We start from the raw sequence: 17,661 nt of genomic DNA, 5'->3' as shown, positions 1-17,661 counted from the left end.
CCTTGCCTACACACCCAGCTAATACGCCAGAACCCCAGCACCACAAGCCTGGCAGTGTGCAAGTAGCCCAGATGGGCCACGCCACCCCACAGTGAATCCCGCCCCTAGGAGAGGGGAAGAGAAGGCACACACCAGTCTGTGGCCCCAGCGGTGGGCTGGGGGCAGACATCAGGTGGGACTGCGGCCTCCCCCACCAACTCCAGTTATACACCACAGCACAGGGGAAGTGCCCTGCAGGTCCTCACCACTCCAGGGACTATCCAAAATGACCAAACGGAAGAATTCCCCTCAAAAGAATCTCCAGGAAATAACAACAGCTAATGAACTGATCAAAAAGGATTTAAATAATATAACAGAAAGTGAATTTAGAATAATAGTCATAAAATTAATCGCTGGGCTTGAAAACAGTATACAGGACAGCAGAGAATCTCTTGCCACAGAGATCAAGGGACTAAGGAACAGTCACGAGGATCTGAAAAGCGCTTTAAACGAAATGCAAAACAAAATGGAAACGACGACAGCTCGGATTGAAGAGGCAGAGGAGAGAATAGGTGAACTAGAAGATAAAGTTATGGAAAAAGAGCAAGCTGAGAGAAAGAGAGATAAAAAAATTCAGGAGTATGAGGGAAAAATTAGAGAACTAAGTGATACACTAAAAAGAAATAATATACGCATAATTGGTATCCCAGAGGAGGAAGAGAGAGGGAAAGGTGCTGAAGGGGTAGAAGGGAAGAAATTATAGCTGAGAACTTCCCTGAACTGGGGAAGGAAAAAGGCATTGAGATCCAAGAGGCACAGAGAACTCCCTTCAGACGTAACTTGAATCAATCTTCTGCCCGACATATCATAGTGAAACTGGCAAAATACAAGGATAAAGAGAAAATTCTGAAAGCAGCAAGGGATAAACGTGCCCTCACATATAAAGGGAGACCTATAAGACTTGTGACTGATCTCTCTTTTGAAACTTGGCAGGCCAGAAAGGTCTGGCACGATATCTTCAGTGTGCTAAACAGAAAAAATATGCAGCCGAGAATCCTTTATCCAGCAAGTCTGTCATTTAGAATAGAAGGAGAGATAAAGGTCTTCCCAAACAAACAAAAACTGAAGGAATTTGTCACCATGAAACCAGCCCTACAAGAGATCCTAAGGGGGACCCTGTGAGACAAAGTACCAGAGACATCACTACAAGCATAAAACATACAGACATCACGATGACTCTAAACCCGTATCTTTCTATAATAACACTGAAAGTAAATGGATTAAATGCGCTAACCAAAAGACATAGGGTATCAGAATGGATAAAAAAACAAGACCCATCTATTTGCTGTCTACAAGAGACTCATTTTAGATCTGAGGACACCTTTAGATTGAGAGTGAGGGGATGGAGAACTATTTATCATGCTACTGGAAGCCAAAAGAAAGCTGGAGTAGCCATACTTCTATCAGACAAACTAGACTTTAAATTAAAGGCTGTAACAAGAGATGAAGAAGGGCATTATATAATAATCACAGGGTCTATCCATCAGGAAGAGCTAACAATTATAAATGTCTATGCGCCGAATACCGGAGCCCCCAAATATATAAAACAATTACTCATAAACATAAGCAACCTTATGGATAAGAATGTGGTAAGTGCAGGGGACTTTAACACCCCACTTACAGAAATGGATAGATCAAATAGACACACAGTCAATAAAGAAACAAGGGCCCTGAATGACACACTGGATCAGATGGACTTGACAGATATATTTAGAACTCTGCATCCCAAAGCAACAGAATATACTTTCTTCTCGAGTGCACATGGAACATTCTCCAAGATAGATCATATACTGGGTCACAAAACAGACCTTCATAAGTTTACAAGAATTGAAATTATACCATGCATACTTTCAGACCACAATGCTATGAAGCTTGAACTCAACCACAGGAAAAAGTCTGGAAAACCTCCAAAAGCATGGAGGTTAAAGAACACCCTACTAACGAATGAGTGGGTCAACCAGGCAATTAGAGAAGAAATTTAAAAATATATGGAAACAAACGAAAATGAAAATACAACAATCCAAACGCTTTGGGATGCAGCAAAGGCAGTCCTGAGAGGAAAATACATTGCAATCCAGGCCTATCTCAAGAAACAAGAAAAATCCCAAATACAAAATCTCACAGCACACCTAAAGGAAATAGAAGCAGAACAGCAAAGGCAGCCTAAACCCAGCAGCAGAAGAGAAATAATAAAGATCAGAGCAGAAATAAACAATATAGAATCTAAAAAAACTGTAGAGCAGATCAACGAAACCAAGAGTTGGTTTTTTGAAAAAATAAACAAAATTGACAAACCTCTAGCCAGGCTTCTCAAAAAGAAAAGGGAGATGACCCAAATAGATAAAATCATGAATGAAAATGGAATTATTAAAACCAATCCCTCAGACATACAAACAATTATCAGGGAATACTATGAAAAATTATATGCCAACAAATTGGACAACCTGGAAGAAATGGACAAATTCCTAAACACCCACACTCTTCCAAAACTCAATCAGGAGGAAATGGAAAGCTTGAACAGACCATAACCAGTGAGGAAATTGAATTGGTTATCAAAAATCTCCAAGAAATAAGAGTCCAGGACCAGATGGCTTCCCAGGGGAGTTCTACCAGACGTTGAAAGCAGAGATAATACCTATCCTTCTCAAGCTATTCCAAGAAATAGAAAGGGAAGGAAAACTTCCAGACTCATTCTATGAAGCCAGTATTACTTTGATTCCTAAACCAGACAGAGACCCAGTAAAAAAAGAGAACTACAGGCCAATATCCCTGATGACTGTGGAGGCAAAAATTCTCAATAAGATACTAGCAAATCGAATTCAACAGCATATAAAAAGAATTATTCACCATGATCAAGTGGGATTCATTCCTGGGATGCAGGGCTGGTTCAACATTCGCAAATCAATCAATGTGATACATCACATTAATAAAAAAAAAAGAGAAGAACCATATGATCCTGTCAATCGATGCAGAAAAGGCCTTTGACAAAATCCAGCACCCTTTCTTAATAAAAACCCTTGAGAAAGTCGGGATAGAAGGAATACTTAAAGATCATAAAAGCCATTTATGAAAAGCCCACAGCTAACATCATCCTCAATGGGGAAAAACTGAGAGCTTTTTCCCTGAGATCAGGAACACGACAGGGATGCCCACTCTCACCGCTGTTGTTTAACATAGTGCTGGAAGTTCTAGCTTCAGCAATCAGACAACAAAAGGAAATCAAAGGCATCAAAATTAGCAAAGATGAAGTCAAGCTTTCGCTTTTTGCAGATGACATGATATTATACATGGAAAATCCGATAGACTCCACCAAAAGTCTGCTAGAACTGATACATGAATTCAGCAAAGTTGCAGGATACAAAATGAATGTACAGAAATCAGTTGCATTCTTATACACTAACAATGAAGCCACAGAAAGACAAATAAAGAAACTGATCCCATTCACAATTGCACCAAGAAGCATAAAATACCTAGGAATAAATCTAACCAAAGATGTAAAAGATCTGTATGCTGAAAACTATAGAAAGCTTATGAAGGTAATTGAAGAAGACATAAAGAAATGGAAAGACATTCCCTGCTCATGGATTGGAAGAATAAATATTGTCAAAATGTCAATACTACCCAAAGCTATCTACACATTCAATCCAATCCCAATCAAAATTGCACCAGCATTCTTCTCGAAACTAGAACAAGCAATCCTAAAATTCATATGGAACCACAAAAGGCCCCGAATAGCCAAAGTAATTCTGAAGAAGAAGACCAAAGCAGGAGGCATCACAATCCCAGACTTTAGCCTCTACTACAAAGCTGTCATCATCAAGACAGCATGGTATTGGCATAAAAACAGACACATAGACCAATGGAATAGAATAGAAACCCCAGAACTAGACCCACAAACGTATGGCCGACTCATTTTTGACAAAGCAGGAAAGAACATCCAATGGAAAAAAGACAGTCTCTTTAACAAATGGTGCTGGGAGAACTGGACAGCAACATGCAGAAGGTTGAAACTAGACCACTTTCTCACACCATTCACAAAAATAAACTCAAAATGGATAAAGGACCTGAATGTGAGACAGGAAACCATCCAAACCTTAGAGGTGAAAGCAGGAAAAGACCTCTCTGACCTCAGCCGTAGCAATCTCTTACTCGACACATCCCCAAAGCAAGGGAATTAAAAGGAAAAGTGAATTACTGGGACCTTATGAAGATAAAAAGCTTCTGCACAGCAAAGGAAACAACCAACAAAACTAAAAGGCAACCAACGGAATGGGAAAAGATATTTGCAAATGACATATCGGACAAAGGGCTAGTATCCAAAATCTATAAAGAGCTCACCAAACTCCATACCCGAAAACAAATAACCCAGTGAAGAAATGGGCAGAAAATATGAATAGACACTTCTCTAAAGAAGACATCCGGATGGCCAACAGGCACATGAAAAGATGTTCAACGTCGCTCCTCATCAGGGAAATACAAATCAAAACCACACTCAGATATCACCTCACGCCAGTCAGAGTGGCCAAAATGAACAAATCAGGAGACTATAGATGCTGGTGAGGATGTGGAGAAACGGGAACCCTTTTGCACTGTTGGTGGGAATGCAAATTGGTGCAGCCGCTCTGGAAAGCAGTGTGGAGGTTCCTCAGAAAATTAAAAATAGACCTACCCAATGACCCAGCAATAGCACTGCTAGGAATTTATCCAAGGGATACAGGAGTACTGATGCATAGGGGCACTTGTACCCCAATGTTTATAGCAGCACTCTCAACAATAGCCAAATTATGGAAAGAGCCTAAATGTCCATCAACTGATGAATGGATAAAGAAATTGTGGTGTATATACACAATGGAATACTATGTGGCAATGAGAAAGAATGAAATATGGCCTTTTGTAGCAACGTGGATGGAACTGGAGAGTGTGATGCTAAGTGAAATAAGCCATACAGAAAAAGACAGATACCATATGGTTTCACTCTTATGTGGATCCTGAGAAACGTAACAGAAACCCATGGGGGAGGGGAAGGAAAAAAAAAAAAAAGAGGTTAGAGTGGGAGAGAGCCAAAGCATAAGAGACTGTTAAAACCTGAGAACAAACTGAGGGTTGATGGGGGGTGGGAGGGAGGGTAGGGTGGGTGATGGGTATTGAGGAGGGCACCTTTTGGGATGAGCACTGGGTGTTGTATGGAAACCAATTTGACAGTAAGTTTCATATATTAAATAAATAAATAAATAAATAATAAAATAAAATAAAATAAAATAAAATAAACAATAATGATTGAAATAAAAATACCCATCACTGCACCATCTAAAACACTCCTCACTCTACCTATGGGGCACACCACTCCTTGGGGAGACACCAAATACTCCTGTCTTCCCATCTTTCCACAGCACCTGACATGGTGCTTTATGACAGAGTGTTTATCAAATGAATGGCAGATTTAATTAATTAAGAAGAATTAACTTCTTGATCGATTATTGACTTCATAGGAAATTTTCCATATTTTACTGTGCAACTTCAATTAGCAATGATGTATTAATGGAAATAGTGTAATGCATTTAAGGATTTTTTTAAGACAGTTCATGTGTTAAATTTGAAGAAATGGAACATAGCAGGTTCTAAAGAAAATCTACTATCCCCCTCCCCCAAATGACCAAGCACCCTCTGCCCACTGGGATCTAGAGTGAGTGCTAATTCCTTCCACCTTCCACCATCTGATGATCAGATTGTATAGACTAGAAGGGAGTATTTACTCTTTAGAAAACATTTTCTCTGACCTACCATAACCCTCAAGCAAATAAGCAAATAAGCAAATCCCTCTTTTAAACTTGGCTGGATCTCTTTGTGTAATTTCAGTCTTGTTGAGAAGTGTGGTTCAGCCCAGGGCTTCTCCAGTGCTGCCTTTCTTCTGGATAAGAAACATAAACTAAATGCCCTTGGTTAGTCTCATGTACTGACTTATGGTTTTTTTCATGTTGCTAAAACATTTCTCTATAAATGATGACATGTTAGAGCCTTTTCCTGGCAGAAAGACCAAGAAATGCAAACTTTAAAGCTGGGACATTAAATTAAGAAGCATGCAAACATTTCAGTCATTCCTGTCCCTGGGTTGCTTGGGCCATCTCGCCCCAGGTCTTACTCACCACTGTGTGATTTGGTTATCACATCACTCCTGCCCAGTGCTTCAGTGATTCCTGTAATGCAGCTAAGTGGGCTGCTTCCCATTATATTAACAAACAGCAAGGCACAAAGTTTTCTGACATTTAGGATCCCAGTCATCATAGACAACATTAAACTTAAAAAAATGTGTAGGGTTAGATACAAATAATACTCTATCTTCTACTTTTGAATAAAAAGTGGGAGAGGAAGCAGAGTGAGTGGTGTTCTCTGTGTGAAATTTTCCCTCAGCTATCATGGGCATTAATGGGTCCTTCCAGTCATTTGTCTCCTTTTCTTCTATAAAAGGCCGCTACCTTGTGGATCTCTGTGCTTCCTTGCAACTGGAACATGGGCTCTAGCTCACAACTTTCATCTCCACAATGACCAAAATGGGTTAACAGGGAAGAAGATTTCTTAGGAGAGTTCTTTCCTATTTGAGAAACTTTGGGTGAGGAGGAAGGACTCATGAATCAGGGAAAGTGGTTTCACTGTTGGCTTGATCAGGCCTCTCTGCATACTGTCTCCTCTCCTCAAACATGGGCATGGGCCACAGTGGGTGGGTAGGGCATGAGGAGCAGAGGAACACCCTTCCTACTCCCTAATTCCATATTCTTTCTTCAGGCAGGTCAGTTTGCCACCTAATCTTTAGGGTAAAGACAATCAGCCCTCAAAGGCCCCATTGGAAATGCAGAAGAAAAACTCAGCTGTTTAGTGCAACTACTTTGAGAATGGAAAGAGATTTGTGGGACCAGAGAATTTGAGTGAGTATCTGGTGGATCCTGAGCATTCTGGACAGAAGTTTCTGCCCAAGAGATGCTAGAGAGAAATATTGCCCCCTGAAGGATGGACATGGCCAAAGAGGAAAAGAGAGTGGAGTACGGAATGGAGAGGCACATTGGGAGCAAGCTTTGGGGCAGAAGCAAGGACCTTCAAAAGCAAACTTAAGCCTCACGTCAATTTCATGTAGTGAGTTCTAAGGAACTTCCAAGCATTTTCCATTGGCACAAGGTTGGAGAGACCTAGCAACTACCAGTGATGGTTAAGATTCTGGCAGGCTCTGCTCCACATGTCAGCCCATCTGTGGACATCGAAGTTCAGGGAGGATTCATGAGAGGGTTTAATGGTGTTTGTGAAGGGGATAGCACACAGTTCGTATGAAATTATATGCACTTTGCTTACTTTTCTTAAGCACAGGACAAATATGGCTCTCCCAGGGCCCTATTTTGCTATAGGCCTGGACAAGTGCAAGAACCCTGGCCAGTCTATTCCTGGTAAGCCCAGCAAAAGTCCCCACCAGTCCACAATGATGAATAACTGCTTTGCAATTAGAACACGACACCAGCAACAGAAGCAAAACCTCTGGTCAGGGGAAAAACAAACCTTTACTCATCTGACAACTGAGTTCTTGTGGCTCTCCTGGTGCCAGCAGCATGGGCTCCCACAGAGCTCTACATCCCTGGGGCCACTGCCTCTCAGGCTATAGTTGGCCTTGTGGGGATTGTTGAATCCTGAACCAGGAACCACTCCCCTGGTCTTGCCAGCTGGTTAACATGTCCCCCAATTCAAGGGATTCTTGGTTTTTCCTTCTGCTGCCACCACTCTTCTGCTCTGAGTCTCTGCCAGATGTCTGGATGTCAGTTCTCCTCCTAGGAAAGAGAGAGGCATTGGGAACCTGTGGAAGTCTGCAGGATTTCTCAGCTGTATGGTTTCCCATGATGGTGACTCTGGTATCTACTACCTGGCCAGGAAGTCCCTCACAACTGAAAGACTGGGAGCTTCTGTGGGGCAGAAGGGGAGAGGGGAGCTGCAGCCTGCATAGAGTGAGCCTGAGGGGATGACTATAGGGCCTGTAGAGAAGGCAAAGTCAGGTACAGAGAGGGACAAGAGCTTGAGGTGCGATAAAAGAGAGTGCAGAGCTGAGTGGCAGTAGTTGAGTGGCTGCTGGGAGGCTTGTCCTAGGGTTATTGAGCAAAGGCTTGGGCAGAGCTGAACATTTAGACCCAAGACCTGGGAGGCCTCACAATCTGGAAGCCAACATGTGGGATCTCTCGCAACATGTGAGGCTGAACAGAAACCAAAAAACTCCCAGATCTCCTTCCTCAGGTGCATGTTTGCATGTCCCCTAGTGTCACTGCTGCTTCTTTACAGGGAGAAGAAAGAGGTGACTGCAAAGTGGGGTTTCCTGTGAGTCAGAGCCCTTGTGTTCTCTCTGCCCTGAGAAATAGTCCCTGAGTACAGAACTTTGTGAGGGTGAGGGGCACAGAAGGAGGAAGCTGACTGAATGGGATGCCTACATTGACATGCTGAGCATCACTGACACACCTTTTGCCTCCTTCCCTGTACCATAGCCAGGGCTGTGAGGTACTGGAGCTGGCTCAAGCTAGCTATCAACATCCGAGTGTCTACTTTTCAGTGGTCATCAAATAAAGCCATTATTAGAAATTAAACTGTATAAATATATGATAAATTATACTAAACACAAGGTAACAAAGCCCCAAAATACTCATTACTTCTAAATTATTTGACTACAATATACTATTATCTCTGCTTTGGGCATTATTTCATATTTTGTATGTGTATGGTGGAAATACAATACCACATAACCATGTGTTATTGAACACATTATCCCAACTCCACTTCTGTGGCATCATGTTGTAGCTTGAAACTAACCGTGGCAGGAGTGTTTACACCACAGGAATCAGTAAGCACTACAAATCAGGGTTTCCTCTCCTCTTCCACTTCCAGCCTGTTGTAAACCATGTGTTTTACCAGCACACCACTTGGTGGAATTTGGCTTGCTCTTTCACTGCCAGCTTCTCTCACCTCTGGTTTTAGCTGCTTTGGAGGCTATTGAGGATGAGAGGAAAGATAGCAGATAACTCTAAGAGAAGGTCCACAGGACACAGGACACTCCTCCCCATACCTCCCTTGGAGAAATGCAGGCTGTGACCACATTTCCACAGTCCCACCAGCCCCTGAGAGGGGGTGAGGCAAGCTGGTCTCCACCTATGGAATATCTTTAATGGGCCCAGGGCCCGAGGTGAGGTCAGCAAGATAGACTTGCTACGATGACCTGGACTCACATGCTGTATGTGCTGAGTTACCTGCTCATCTAAAGGTGAGTCATCTGTGCCTAGCAGAGCCCTTCTCATCACAACATCCTTCAAATACTTGGCTCCTGCTCTCCTGTCCTGGCTGAAACTTCTCTTCTCCAAATCTAACAAAGTAAGGCAGAGGCTGTGAATTTAAAAAAAAATTTGGGGTGCTTTACTGGCTCAATTGGTAGAGCATGCGATTCTTGGCCTCAGGGTCTTGAGTTTGAGCCCCACATTGGGTGTAGATATTACTTAAGTACATAAACAAACTTTAAATAAATAAATAAATAAATAAATCAGGGGAAAGCTGGTCCAAATGGTAAGCTCCATCTTACCTCCCTTTGCTTACTGTCATTATACCATGGTTGCACTAATTCTCTTTTATCTGGTTCGAGTACATCAGTTATTAATTCTCTTTCTCATGCATGTCACTCAGGCTTGAGAAAAATCCCTTTGGTATCATAAAAGACACATGGCAATGAGATGCCTAGTTGAGTGATCTGATTATCTGGAGTAAAGATTGGGGAGCCCAGTCCTTCACCCCAAAAGAAGCATCATCACCTCAGAGTAGATTGTGTGGACTACATGAATGAACTAGGTTTTGTCCTCTCTCTTATATCCTGTTCCTGAAATAGTCAATGTCAAACATGATTCTTAACCAATTGCTATGGAACAAGAGGGGACTATCAGTTTGCTATTTCTAGGTACCTTATTTATATCAAGGCAGCTCAAATAATATACAAAGTACTATGTAATGGATAGTGCCTATGTTAGAAAGTATGTGTCTGGAATTGAATGGAAAGTGTTGCAATGGATATAATTTTTATCTTTATCCCAATGATGTTATTCTCTTAATTTAGATACTTTAAGTTCAACTTCATATCTGCACCAGTGTTGTGTCATTATTAATAATTCCAATTTCTTGTTTAATTCCCATTCAAGAAAGGGCTTGCCTGTAAAATACATTGACAGAGACAGTGTTCTATATTTAGTGAAAGAGATGTTATCTATAAATTACAGGGAAATCATTACATCAAGGTCCTCTATTGGTGAAATAAACCACAAGAAAGAAATAAAGTGTGTTAGAGGAACAACATCCTAAAAGTCACTAAGAACAAAAGCTGCTTGACTTTCTTGCATCTGAAGATTCCTTTGCCCACAAGTATCCTCCAAGAGAATGAGCAGCATGGTCTTTGTGCCCTTGGTGGAGGGTGGGAGGGAGATTAAAAGAACAGCAATACTGTTATAACTATTACTTCTATATCCTAAGAAAATGATCTTCTCTATTAGATGGTTATGTATCTAAACCACAAAACCACAGGGTAATTGGATGTGTTTCAAGGAAGGATAAGAAGCATGGCACAAATATCCCTTTGGCTTCCATAAAACTTAAGAGTCGGGAGAGAGTTTACTGCCACCTATCCTCCCCAGTATTTCTGCTTTTCTTAAGAAAACTGAGGCACAGAGAGGGATACGAGCCTGCTTAGGACCAGATTTCTGAATGAGCTGGGACTAAACCAAGTCTTCAGACTCCCCGTACCATTCTTCCCATCGAGGAAAATGAATTCTCTCAGCTTCTCCTACCAATCAGAGGTATCCAGTAGAAGCACAGTGCAAGGTCCACTCTGCTATCCACAAAAGTGAATCACTTCTGTATTTTTAGGTTTCCTAGTAGCCACATTTAAAAAAAGAATAAAAAGAAACAGGTGGAATTAGTTTTTATAATATATTCTATATAAATTCAGTCTACCCAACATTATCTTTCTAATGTACTCAATATGAAACAATTGTTAATGAGATGTTTTACATTCTTTTTTTGTATTAATTTCAGTGGGTATGTTACACTGATTGCATATTTCAATGCAGATTAGCCACATTTTAAGTGCTCCATGGTCATGAATGGCCAGTGGCTATTAGACTGTGAACATATAGACTCTTAACTCAGGGGGCGTGAGCCCTGGTTTCCCATTCTGGTGCTGCCCCTTGTTACAGGTATGACTTTAAAAAATCTCTTAGTCTCCTTGAACTCAGGTATCCTCACATGTAAAATCAGGATTTGAATACCTGTTCTATCAGGTTGTGAAGACTATATGATCCAAACAAATTCAAGATGTCCAGGAAGCAGCCTTCTTTGTTCCTGGCACCTAGTGACATGTTTATATTTATTACTATCACTAAGGCTAGTGTCCTCATTAGGTAAATTTCCTTCCAGCTATTTTGGGAAATACATTCATTTCTCAGAGTATCATTTAAGTAATTCAAGACCACATTTTGGTAGAAATCACTAGGGGTGAGTAACTTGATTCAATTTTTAAATAAAAACTTGTATTGAAAACCTATGTTCCAGAACTTGGGTTTGGATATGGGAGCTTGATGTTTAAAAAGACATAGTTCCAGGAGTGTCTGGGTGGCTCAGTTGGTTAAACATCTGATTCTTGATATGGCTCAGGTCATGATCTCATGGTTCCTGGGTTCGAGCCCCAAGTAGAACTCTGTGCTGACAGTGCAGAGCCCACTTAGGATTCTCTGTCTCCCTCTGTCTCTGACCCTCCCCCACTCATGCACGCATGCTCTCTCTCTCTCTCTCTCTCTCTCTCTCATTGTGTGTGTGTGTGTGTGTGTGTGTGTGTGTGTCTCAAAATAAATCAAGAAACTTAAAAAAAAAAAGATACAGTTCTGATGACTGATTGGCTTAGCATGATCTGGGGGTTGTAAGTTCAAGCCCCAGGTTGGGTGCAAAGATTATTTAATAAAATCTTTTAAGAAAAGAAATAAAGAAAAAAGAAAAAGACACAGTTCCTTTCTAGGAGATGGGGTGAGGGGGGAGGCAGTATTTAGGAACTTTCTGTACTCTCTGTGTAATTTACATAAACCTAAGCCTGCTCTAAAAAATAAAGCCTATATATTAAAAGGAAGACATGGTCGATTTCTGAAGAGGAGGAGGGGCCAACGTGGTGGAGAAGAAGGGGGGATCCATACTTCCTGCATCTCTCAAAGAAGGGCTGAAGCCAAAGGACTTTGAAGCCCAAGAGTCTGGGAGGAAAAGAGATTGAGTCTAAAAGGGAGACACCAGGACAAACTTGGGCTATAGGTGGGTGATTGCAAACTGGGGGAGATAAAATGGGCCGCATAGGCACAGAGGGAAAGGATCCCCTTCTGTGGAGAGACAAAGGGAAGAGAAAGAGCAGCTTCAGAAGCATAGGACTGTATCTGGACAAGAGAAAACTTTGGACTGGGACTGAGAGGGATCTTATCTGTAACTGCAGGGCTTTCCTTAGACTGGGTCCAGCTGCCCTGGTCTCACACCTGGGGAGGAGGGAAGCCACCCCTGGGTTTGGTGTTAGGTCAAGGGTGCAATCCGCAGTAGAAGAAAGCGACACCATCCCTGGAGTGCTGCAGGATAAGACAAAATCTGCCTGCGACCGACACCCTGGGCTCAGTGGCTAGGTTGAGGGTTCAGTCCACAGTAGGAGAAGGCGGTCCCTCCCTGGAGTGCTGTGGAACAGGACAAAGCATGACTGCATCTGCCACCCCTGGGCTTGGTGGCTAGGTCAGGGACACAGTCTGCAGCAGGAGAAGGCTGTCCTCCCTCAAGTGCTGTGGCACAGACAAAGCCAGCTGGGACCACATATCAGGCCATACAGAGACGCACTTCCCCAGTGCCAGAGTTCATGGAGCAGGAGTGTGAATCCTAGCCAAGCGCTGGGTCAGGAGAGTTGGCAGAGCAAGAAGGACTGCCCACCCCATCTGCACCAGCGGTACAGTGAGGATGACTCTGAAACAGAGTCCACTGGGCCTGTGGAGAAGAGACTGGGGAATCGCTTCTCCTTCTTATCTCTTCCCTCCTCTAGGCTGGTTACTCTTGTTGGTTTGTTTAAGCAGACATATTTAATCCATTCTCTTATTTATGTATTTATTTATATTAATATGAAATTTATTGTCAAATTGGTTTCCATACAACACCCAGTACTCATCCCAACAGGTGCCTTCCTCAGTATCCATCACCCACCTTCTCCTCCCTCCCACCCCCCATCAACCCTCAGTTTGTTCTCAGTTTTTTAGAGTCTCTTATGGTTTGGCTCCCTCCCTCTCTTTTTTTTTCCTTCCCCTCCCCCATGGTCTTCTGTTAAGTTTCTCAGGAGCCACATAAGAGTGAAAACATATGGTATCTGTCTTTCTCTGTATGAATTATTTCACTTAGCATAACACTCTCCAGTTCCATCCACGTTGCTACAAAAGGCCATATTTCATTCTTTCCCATTGCCACGTAGTATTCCATTGTGTATATAAACCACAATTTCTTTATCCATTCATCAGTTTATGGACATTTAGGGTCTTTCCATAATTTGGCTACTGTTGAGAGTGCTGCTATAAACATTGGGGTACAAGTGTCCCTGTGCATCAGCACTCCTGTATCCCTTGGACAAATTCCTAGCAGTGCTATTGCTGGGTCATAGGGTAGATCTATTTATAATTTTTTGAGGAACCTCCACACTGTTTTCCAGAGTGGGTGCACCAGTTTGCATTCCTACCAACAGTGCAAGAGGGTTCCCATTTCTCCATTCTCTTGATACGTGTTCTACACTTCCTTCTTTACTTTCTTTTCTCTCTCTCTGGAATAATCAAGCAGTATAGTTTCTCTGGGTAACTTTATCTTCGTTTCTTCCCCCCCCCCCCCCACCTCCTTATTTATTTTCCTTTCTCTCTTTCTGAATTAAGCCATTTAGTCTCTGCCTGGTCAATGTTTATTTTCTCTTTGTCTTCACCCCTGCCATTTCTGTCTGTATGTGCTCTTCCATCAGCACCACCTCCACCCTGTTCTTTACTTGTAGCTGGTGTTTCTGGTTATGTCTTTTGGATTGTTTTTGTGTTTTCTTTTGTTTGTGTGTTTTTTGTCTGTTTGTTTATTTGTCTGTGTGTTTGCATGTTTTGTTTCCTGTTTGTGTGTTTGTTTCCTTTTCCATGGCTACATCAGAAAACAAATTAAAGCACATCTTGTGGAGGGTCCAAAACATCGTTAAAAGTAGAGAAATAAAATAACCAAAGTCACAACAACAGAGAGCAAGTAACATTCTCCAAAATACACCTCCTGAAGGGCCAGGCCCTGGACAGTGTATGACCCCCCTTTAATATAGCAGTGCTCACGGGTGCAGAACACATAACAAGATTCTTAAACTCATAAGGGACAGAAAGTCAGCCAAAAAGACAAAACAGAAGAATTCTCCTCAAAAGAAATTCCAAGGAGAAGTGACAGCTAGAGAATTGATCAAAACAGATATAAGCAATATAATGGAACAAGAATTTAGAGTAATAGTCACAAGATTAATTTCTGGGCTTGAAAAAGGCACAGAACAGCAGAAAATCTATTGCTGCAGAGATCAAGGACATAAAAAATAGTCATGATGAATTTAAAAATCTATAAATGAGGTGCAAAATAAAATGGAGGTGGGCACAACATGAGCTGAAGAGGAAGAGGGGAGAATAGGTAAATTAAAAGATAAATTATGGAAAAAGAGTTAGATGAGGAAAGGAGAGATTTAAAAAAATCCAGGATCAAGAGGGGAGAATTAAAGAACTACATGATGCAACCAAACAGAACAATATATGTATCATAGGAATTCCAGAAAAGAACAGAGAGAGAAAGGGGCTGAAGGTGTACTTGAACAAATCATAGCTGAGAACTTCCCCGATCTGAGGGAGGAAACATTGAAATCCAAGAGGCACAGAGAACTCCCTTTTGACGTAACTTGAATCAATCTCCTGCATGACATATCATAGTGAAACTGGCAAAATACAAGGATAAAGAGAGAATTCTGAAAGCAGCTAGGGATAAACAGGCCTTAACATACAAAGGTAGACACATAAGGGTAGTAGCAGACTTATCTACTGAAACTTGGCAGGCCAGAAAGGAATGGCAGTAAATCTTCAATGTGATGAACAGAAAACAATATGCAGCCGAGAATCCTTTATCCAGCAAGCCTTCCATTCAGAATAGAAGGAGAGATAAAGGTTTTCTCAAACAAACAAAACTGAAGGAATTCATCACCACTAAACCAGCCCTACAAGAGATCCTAAGGGGGACTCTGTGAGTGGAATGTTGCAAGGACCACAAAGTACCAGAGACATCACTACAAGATTGAAACCTACAGATAACACAATGACTCTAAACCCATATCTTTTTTTTTTTCTTTTTTTTTATTTTTTAATATATGAAATTTACTGTCAAATTGGTTTCCATACAACACCCAGTGCTCATCCCAAAAGGTGCCCTCCTCAATACCCATCACCCACCCTGCCCTCCCTCCCACCCTGCCCTCCCTCCCACCCCCCATCAACCCTCAGTTTGTTCTCAGTTTTTAACAGTCTCTTATGCTTTGGCTCTCTCCCACTCTAACCTCTTTTTTTTTTTTTTTTTCCTTCCCCTCCCCCATGGGTTTCTGTTATGTTTCTCAGGATCCACATAAGAGTGAAACCATATGGTATCTGTCTTTCTCTGTATGGCTTATTTCACTTAGCATCACACTCTCCAGTTCCATCCATGTTGCTACAAAAGGCCATATTTCATTTTTTCTCATTGCCACGTAGTATTCCATTGTGTATATAAACCACAATTTCTTTATCCATTCATCAGTTGATGGACATTTAGGCTCTTTCCATAATTTGGCTATTGTTGAGAGTGCCGCTATAAACATTGGGGTACAGGTGCCCCTATGCATCAGTACTCCTGTATCCCTTGGATAAATTCCTAGCAGTGCTATTGCTGGGTCATAGGGTAGGTCTATTTTTAATTTTCTGAGGAACCTCCACACTGCTTTCCAGAGCGGCTGCACCAATTTGCATTCCCACCAACAGTGCAAGAGGGTTCCTGTTTCTCCACATCCTCTCCAGCATCTATAGTCTCCTGATTTGTTCATTTTGGCCACTCTGACTGGCGTGAGGTGGTATCTGAGTGTGGTTTTGATTTGTATTTCCCTGATAAGGAGCGACGTTGAACATCTTTTCATGTGCCTGTTGGCCATCCGGATGTCTTCTTTAGAGAAGTGTCTATTCATGTTTTCTGCCCATTTCTTCACTGGGTTATTTGCTTTTCGGGTGTGGAGTTTGATGAGCTCTTTATAGATTTTGGATACTAGCCCTTTGTCCGATGTGTCATTTGCAAATATCTTTTCCCATTCCGTTGGTTGCCTTTTAGTTTTGTTGGTTGTTTCCTTTGCTGTGCAGAAGCTTTTTATCTTCATAAGGTCCCAGTAATTCACTTTTCCTTTTAATTCCCTTGCTTTGGGGATGTGCCGAGTAAGAGATTGCTACGGCTGAGGTCAGAGAGGTCTTTTCCTGCTTTCTCCTCTAAGGTTTTGATGGTTTCCTGTCTCACATTCAGGTCCTTTATCCATTTTGAGTTTATTTTTGTGAATGGTGTGAGAAAGTGGTCTAGTTTCAACCTTCTGCATGTTGCTGTCCAGTTCTCCCAGCACCATTTGTTAAAGAGACTGTCTTTTTTCCATTGGATGTTCTTTCCTGCTTTGTCAAAGATGAGTTGGCCATACGTTTGTGGGTCTAGTTCTGGGGTTTCTATTCTATTCCATTGGTCTATGTGTCTGTTTTTATGCCAATACCATGCTGTCTTGATGATGACAGCTTTGTAGTAGAGGCTAAAGTCTGGGATTGTGATGCCTCCTGCTTTGGTCTTCTTCTTCAAAATTACTTTGGCTATTCGGGGCCTTTTGTGGTTCCATATGAATTTTAGGATTGCTTGTTCTAGTTTCGAGAAGATAAACCCATATCTTTCAATAATAACACTGAAAGTCTGAATTAAATGCTCCAATCAAAAGATATAGGGTATCAGAATGGATAAAAAAAATAAGACCCAACTATTTGCTGTCTACAAAAGATTCATTTTAGACCTGAGGACACATTCAGATTGAAAGTGAGGGGATGGAGGACTATCTATCATGTTACTGGAAGTCAAAAGAAAGCTGGAGTAGCCATACTTATATCACACAAACTAGACTTTAAATTAAAGGCTGTAAAAAGAGATGAAGAAGGGCATTATATAATAATTACAGGGTCTATCCATCAGGAAGAGCTAACAATTATAAATGTCTATGAACTAAATTGGAGAGTACCCAAATATAGAAAACAATCACAAACATAAGCAACCTTATTGATAAGAATGTGGTAATTGTAGGGGACTTATAACAATGGCTGGAACATCCAGAAACAAGGTCAATAAAGAAACAAGGGCCCTGAATGATACATTGGATCAGATGGACTTGACAGATATATTTAGAACTCTGCATCCCAAAGCAGCAGAATATACTTTCTTCTCAAGTGTACATGGAACATTCTCCAAGGTAGATCACATAACTGG

This window comes from Panthera onca, chromosome B2 (assembly GCF_046562875.1).
Source record: "Panthera onca isolate mPanOnc1 chromosome B2, mPanOnc1 haplotype 2, whole genome shotgun sequence".
Taxonomy (NCBI): Eukaryota; Metazoa; Chordata; class Mammalia; order Carnivora; family Felidae; genus Panthera; species Panthera onca.
Note: the sequence above shows the minus strand (reverse complement) of the source record.